Source organism: Argopecten irradians, chromosome 3, assembly GCF_041381155.1.
Source record: "Argopecten irradians isolate NY chromosome 3, Ai_NY, whole genome shotgun sequence".
Classification (NCBI taxonomy): Eukaryota; Metazoa; Mollusca; class Bivalvia; order Pectinida; family Pectinidae; genus Argopecten; species Argopecten irradians.
Window position 1 is genome coordinate 54615369 of NC_091136.1, and position 8371 is coordinate 54623739.

Here is an 8371-nt window from a genome sequence, read left to right on the forward strand (position 1 = left end):
GCTTTGTCTGCATCCCCCTTAATTAAATGGTACGGCAGCTGGCTTTGGATTCACTTGGTAATATACAAATGTTTGTAAAGTCCCTCATTCTCTTTCATATTTAGAATAGCCCATCAAATTCGATGATTCAATTAACGTTTGTTTTGTTTGCCAGAATATCATACATGACTAATATAATTTTGAATGTTCTGAAAATATTAAGCAAACAGATGTAATGAAGATGGGAAATTTGTGAATAGACAACGATACCAAATGCCTCAAAATATTACACTCGCTGAAAATAGACTATGTGGGTCAAGATGTAAACTGTATTATATATATATTTGCATATGTAAAATACTTTACTTTTAAGTTAGTGGACAACGCAGTAATATATGCAATGCCTTTAGTGATCATTTATCTACAACATAAATGGTGGATTTTGTATTTATAAACTAAATCCTTTGGATTTTTAAGGAATGTTGTGTATAGTTTTAGCAGAGATATAAATATTTTTTATTTTGACGCTGTCGCTAATCCGATTAGCGGATCAATTTTGTACCAGCGTTTTATAATGTAGTTCTCAAAATTTTATAATTCAGTCTAAATATAATTTTTGGTGCTTGAAAAGGCGTATATAAATACGCCTCATTAGTTTTGAATTGAATTACACGCAAGTGAAAGTGTGTGCGATCGTGTTACAAGATTTTTATCAAATGGTAGAGGTCTGGTAATCGACATTTGATACAAAGCTGGCGTTGTAGGGATACAGGGCGTAACTGTAAAGAGGACGTCAGTTTAGCCATTGTTCGTATATACAAGTGCAGCCTATCCGGATATATGTATATACAAGTGTTTATATATCTTGTGACGGGGCTAGCCAGATGTGGCAAAGTTCCGTCACGTAGTTTATCAGTTTTACTTGCCAGATGGAAGTTGGACTCGAGTGTCCGAACCTTTTCAAAAAAAAAAAAAATGCAGACGTAGTCTTAAGAGCCTATTCCGTTTTCACTTGCTCTTGACCGTAGTCATGGGAACAACATTTGAAATAAACACATCCGTTCTTTACACAAAGGTAGAATATATATCTGATAAAACTACAATATCTCTTTGCCTTATCCGCGGTATTATAGTCCCCATGTGGCTGATTCGGCACGTCGGATTCCTCGCCCGGCATGCTAGTTATCATGTTAATGTCGAGATTAATCCCCCTCCTATAGCCAACAATGGAATGCCACCTAGTCATAGAAGACCAGGCATGTCAAATCCGTTTGTTCGTTTGTCATTTTGGCATAACTGCATATGCTAGTTCCAAGGTCGCGTAAGAGGTCATGACGGGAGCCACACAATGCTGGCTGTTTCACACATTATTACCAGCTATTCACAGTTTTAAATATCACCCAGCGGTCTCCCACGGACATTCGACCTTTCGTCACTCTCCGTTGGTATTTTGATGTTCACGACCCAGCCTTATTTCAACTCGATAACGAGAATTTAATTATCACATTTTACGAAAACTATAAAACATCCCGTTGATTTCGTGTTCAATTATCGCAATAAGGACGCGAGAATAGAGGTTCGAATCGATAGTTAATCGTATATGTCACAAACTTACATTGGATATTTCATTCATACGCATTATTTTAGCTGGGCCTACTAAAGTACAATATCTATGTCACTAATATGCCAGACTGTCCGAAAGTACACATTCCCCATATTAACACTTTTGCACTTTTATACAGATTCATAGAAGGCGTGAGCGCGCACGCCGTTTGAAGTAAGCGACCCAATCCATGTGTTGCCGCAACACTATGAATAAAATATAAAACAAGTGTCGTTTTCATTAATTCCACCCGGTTCGGTCAAAAGGGTTAATTGCTATCCAAATTATAGATATCGTTGATCGGTAAACACGATACTGTTTAGAATACGCTCTGCCACAATAGGTGACTGTGGCAATGACCATGTTACGTCTACTGTTGAGGAAATTGAATTACGAACTTGTTAGGATTTCTCTTTATCGCCTGGTTTGATGAACCTGTGTCTGATCACTCGTTTCATTAGTATTCTTAAATAATAACTCTATAGCCAAAATCTTATCCCAACCGAGTGGACGATTTCCCACCATTTTATACAAATAATTATATATTTTTGTATTAGAGTTGATATATTGGTATATGTGCATATATTTTGTATATATTAAACTGTATACCTATCAGATTTTTAATAAATTTTGGTGCAAATTCTGCTGTGCAGATCAATATATATGTATTAAGCAATTTCATTTTGTAAAGCGGTGCTTTTATTTTTAATGGTTTTTTATATATATACATATATTTCAATAGCTAAAAAATTTTAATACAAAGGAATTCAATTGTGAAAACCTGTATTGGTGTGATAGATGACGTGGTATCATGTCAGTCGAGAATAGAAATGATGATTAATGTCAGAACATTACAGAAAACCAGTGGATAATTTACTGGTAACGTACACAGTCAAAAACGACATGTACCACTTGTCTGATCTGGTTTGTTTTGTTACATCACATTGTGTATAAATATTACAACGTCACAGTGAATTGTGTAAAAATGTTTTTGTATAAACTGTGAAATAAAATGTCATTTTTGTGTATACAGCTTATTTTTCGCGTATACTTTTATAATCATAATTTACTAGGCGTGCATGCCCTGTCATGCGCATATTGCAATAAATCAAGATTGTTTACACTTATAACTTCTGATACTGTATACACTTACTGTACCACATTCTAGAATACCTATGCATATATATATGGTATACATCATATAGTTCATAGTCTGTAATGATCCACTTTGGATACTGATCTTAATAACCATACGGTATGACTACACCACCTGTCAATGTTGAAATGAAAAATGCGGTATGAAACAGCCGATCACTAGTAACATACAGTTTAGAACTGTATGACCAATACGCTGTTTCCCATATATATGTAATGCCAATTCCCTTTCTTTCATAATGATTGACCATTGTTCTCATTTTTTAGTATATGTGCATGCATTTAAATGTTAATTGCTATTTCCCATTTTTTCTCATTTCCTTGTATTTTTGTATAAATATTATTAGACTAGAAAGCATGAACTTCTATGCACAACACATCACACTGTCTTCCAGTTTCGTGTAAATATTGTTTGTTTATTTTTATCATTTGAATGTATTCTCTCCATTAGCCCATATATATTTTCAGAGCTATATCATATGAAGGTTTCGTTGAGTTTTGCGTTTTGTTTAACATTTTATTCCAGTCATATATACTTGTTTTCCTTATTTTGTTTTTGTTTCTTTATTTTTCTTGTTAATTTTGTTTGCATTTGAAATGAAAATGTTTAGTTTTATTTTGTTGTTGTGTTGTTTGTTTGCATGCATCTTATTATGCCCTTTTATGGAGCCCATTCAACGCGTTGTACTGTAACACGGTATGGTAACAAGTGTGGCACACACATGTTGTATATTTTACACTTCACACACGTTCCTTCCAAATATGTTGTAACACACTCTGGTGTATTTCCAAGTGACAGGAGTCTTAAGTAACTATTAAGTTTTAGCAGGAAATATGAACAGTACAATGCGCGAGTTTCCGCTGAGCGCGACATGTACGGAGAGGAACTGTGTAGGAGGTGAGACACATGACTAGTGAATTATAAGAGTGGAGCAGGTCAACACATCTAGGATTATACATTACACCTCGTACTTAAGTGTAATTTGATACACCGTTTATTGCTCAACACTTACACATATAAGGACTATTACAGCAACTTTTATGCACGTAAATCAAACAACCACCACAGACTTGACTATTCTGAGCAGATAGTTATGTAAGCCATTATTTAACATTATTTGAGCAATTGTGACATTTCGATAACGACTGTATCTTCACATGACCTGTTATAAAATTGACTATAGGTAAGTGTTATACTATTTGGCGTTTAATAATAATCAATTATATACTATCAAAGTTGTCCTCTTCAAAGAAGTTAACTCATCCCGTGTTGAAAACGGACAGTCGAAGATGTGAGAACGTCGTTGCCCCCTCCCTCTACATGCCGTTATCCAGATGGCTTTTTTCACATGGTATCGATGAATGTTGCCCTCTTTATCAATTAAGCATATCCAACTGCGAACACATGGAAATTGAAAATGAGGCCGAACCCAACTTTAAAGAGAGTCGGCAAAATATGAACATAGTTAGTCCTTCATCCCTGCATCCAACCGGTGCTATATAAGGTCTCTGGGCCTCTTAGTTTATTGACAACAAATGTGACCATAAATGAAGGTCAGTTTCGATCATTCATTTGAACAAACTTGGCAGTCTTTTATCCTATCATGCTACGTACTCAGTATACAGGTCTCTATGCCTCTTAATTGACAAGAAACCGTGTAAAGATATGAAGACAATAAAGGTCATTTATTTTAACCAACTGATAGTCTTTTATCCTGGCTTGCTATTTACCCAATAGGAGTTTTATTAGTTTTACACAATATTAACGGTCAGGGTCATGTAAGGACGTGCCAGGTTTGTTGGCGGAGAAAAAACACCGACCAGCGGTCAGTACCTGGCAACTGCCCCACATGGAATTCGAACCCGCGACCCAGAGGTGGAGGGCTTGTGGTATTATGTCGAGACATCTTAACCACTTTGCCATAGCGAATGCTCAATATAAAGTCTCTAGGGCCGTTTGTAATTGACAAGAAACTGACTAAATATTTTAGCCTTATGGTGACCTTAAATGAAGGTCAATGTTATTAATTTGAACAAACAGCAAGATATAGACTCAATAAAAGGACTCAAAACCTCCGAGTTAATGCCAAGAAGTCGTCTGGAGGTTTTTTAGCCTATTTGACTCATGTGACCTTAAATGAAGTTCAAAGTCATTCATTTGAACAAACGTTACCCTTCATCACAGCTTGCTATAGGTCCAATATCTATTTGACCCCAGCGACCTTATGAAATTCAAAGTCGTATGAACAAAACTGGCAGTCCTTCACCCCAGCATGATACAAGCCCAATATCGGGTCTCAAAGACTGTTAGAACTTGAGAAATAGTCGTTTCATAGTTTAATATATTAGATCATTGTGACCTTCGACGACGGACGAAGCACGATGAATTAACCCGAAGGGGAATGACATAAAAAGCAAAATTTAACATACAGTGTTCTTGCATATGTAAATGGAATTTGATAAAATGAGCGTATAACATATAAGAGGAAAGATTCAAATAAATGAGTAAAGATAATCGGGACCATGTACTTCAGAGGAGTGAAGACCTATTGGTTTTGTGACAACATCCTCAACACAGACACCAACTTATTTTCGAAGCGAAACCAGCATACTTTTCGTGTTTATACTCTACCTAAATTTGAATATTTTGCTGCGATTAATTTTCCTGAAATCTTATCCCGTGAATACCCAAAGTTTGATCCCCCGCGAACTCCGCGAACACCCCAAATTTGATACCCCCCGCGAAAACCCCAAGTTTGATGCCCCGCGAATACCCAAGTTTGATCCCCCGCGTATACCCCAAGTTTGATCTCCCGCGAATACCCCAAGTTTGATTCCCCCGCCAAATACCCCAAACTTGATCCCACGCGAATATCCCAAGTTTGATCACCAGCGAATACCCCAAGTTTAATCCCTCTCGAATACCCCAAGTTTGATCCCCTCGAATACCCCCAATTTTGACCCCACGAGAAACCCAAATTTGAGCCCCCGCGAACACCCCAAGTTTGATTCCCCTCGCGATTACCCGAAGTTTGATCCCCCACGGATACCCCAGGTTTGTTCCCCCGCGAACACCCCAAGTCTGATTCCCCGCGAATACCCCAAGTTTGATCCCCCGTAAATTCCCCAAGTCTGATCCCCCACGAATACCCCAGGTTTGATTCCCTGCGAATACCCAAAGTTTGATCCCCCGCGAACACTCCAAGTTTGATCCCCCGCGAACACTCCAAGTTTGATCCCCCGCGAACACTCCAAGTTTGATCCCCCGCGAACACCCAATGTTTGATCCCCCGCGAATACCCAAGTTTGATCCCCGCGAATACACCAAGTTTGATCCCTCGCGAATATTCCAAGTTTGATCCCCCGCGAATACCCCAAGTTTGATCACCCGCGAATACCCAAAGTTTGACCCCCTCGAATACCCAAAGTTTGACCCCCCGAATATCCCAAATTTTGACCCTCCCGTATACCCCAAGTTTTACCCCCCGAATCACCCAGGTTTGACCCCCCCGAATACCCCAGGTTTGATCCCCCCCGAATACCCAAGTTTGACCCCCCGAATACCCAAAGTTTGATAACCACGATTACCCCAAGTTTGATCCCCCGCGAATACCCCAAGTTTGACCCCCCGAAATAACCCCAGTTTGACACCCCCCCCCCCCCCGAATACCCCAAGTTTGACCCCCCGAATATCCCAAGTTTGACCCCCCCCGAATATCCAAAGTTTGACTCCCCCGAATATCCCAAGTTTGACCCCCCGAATACCCCAAGTTTGCCACCCGAATACCCCAAGTTTGACCCCCCGAATACCCCAAGTTTGACTCCCCGAATACCCCAAGTTTGACCCCCCGAATATCCCAAGTTTGACTCCCCGAATATCCCAAGTTTGACCCCCCCGAAAGTTTACCTAAAGTTTGACCCCCCCGAATTCCCAGTTTGACCCCCGAATACCCCAAGTTTGACCCCCGAATATCCCAAGTTTGACCCACCCCCCCCCCCCCCAAGTTTGACCCCCCCCAATATCCCAAGTTTTGACCCCCCGAATATCCCAAGTTTGACCCCCCCCCGAATACCCCAAGTTTGACCCCCGAATACCCCAGTTTGACCCCCCCCAAATACCCCAAGTTTGACCCCCGAATATCCCAAGTTTGACCCCCCAAATATCCCAAGTTTGACCCCCCCGAATATCCCAAGTTTGACCCCCCCAATTCCAGTGACCCCCGAATACCCCAAGTTTGACCCCCCGAATATCCCCAAGTTTGATCCCCCCCCGAATATCCCAAGTTTGACCCCCCCGAATATCCCAAGTTTGAACCCCCGAATACCCCAAGTTTGACCCCCGAATATGTTACTGACCCCCCCCGAATATCCCAAGTTTGACCCCCCAATATCCCAAGTTTGAACCCCCCGAATACCTCAAGTTTGACCCCCCCCCCCGAATACCCCAAGTTTGAACCCCCGAATACCCAAGTTTGACCCCCCCCCCCCGAATACCCCAAGTTTGATCCCCCGAATACCCCAAGTTTGACCCCCGAATACCCCAAGTTTGACCCACCCCCCCCGAATACCCCAAGTTTGACCCCCCGAATAGCCCAAGTATGACCCCCCGAATATCCCAAGTTTGACCCCCCCCCCCCCCCGAATATCCCAATCAAGTTTGACCCCCGAATACCCCAAGTTTGACCCCCCGAATACCCCAAGTTTGACCCCCCCCCCCGAATACCCAAATTTTGACCCCCGAATATCCCAAGTTTGACCCCCCGAATACCCCAAGTTTGACCCCCCCCCCCCCCCCGAATACCCCAAGTTTGACCCCCCGAATATCCCAAGTTTTTGACCCCCCGAATATCCCAAGTTTGACCCCCGAATATCCCAAGTTTGACCCCCCGAATACCCCAAGTTTGACCCCCGAATATCCCAAGTTTGACCCCTCCCCGAATACCCCAAGTTTGACCCCCCGAATATCCTCAAGTTTGACCCCCCGAATACCCCTATATTTTGACCCCCCGAATACCCCAAGTTTGACCCCACCCGAATACCCCAGTTTGACCTCCCGAATACCCCAAGTTTGACCCCCCGAATACCCCCAGTTTTTGACCCCCCCCTCCGAATACCCAAAGTTTGACCCCCCGAATATCCCAAGTTTGATCTCCCGAATACCCCAAGTTTGACCCCCCGAATATCCCAAGTTTGACCCCCCGAAATATCCAAAGTTTTGACCCCCCCCCGAATACCCCAAGTTTGACACACCCCCCCCGCGAATACCCAAGTTTGACCCCCCCGAATATCCAAAGTTTGACCCCCCGAATATCCCAAGTTTGACTATCCCCCGAATATCCCAAGTTTGACCCCCCGAATACCCCAAGTTTTGACCTCCGAATACCCCTAGTTTTGACCCCCCCCCCCCCAATACCCCAAGTTTGACCCCCCCAATATCCCCAAGTTTGGACCCCCCGAATATCCCAAGTTTTGACCCCCGAATACCTCAAGTTTGACCCCCCCCCGAATACCCCAAGTTTGACCCCCCGAATACCCCAATTTTGACCCCCCCGAATACCCCTAGTTTGACCACCATCACCCCCCCCCACCCCCCCCCCCCCCCCCGAATTCCCCCAAGTTTGATCCCCACCGAAT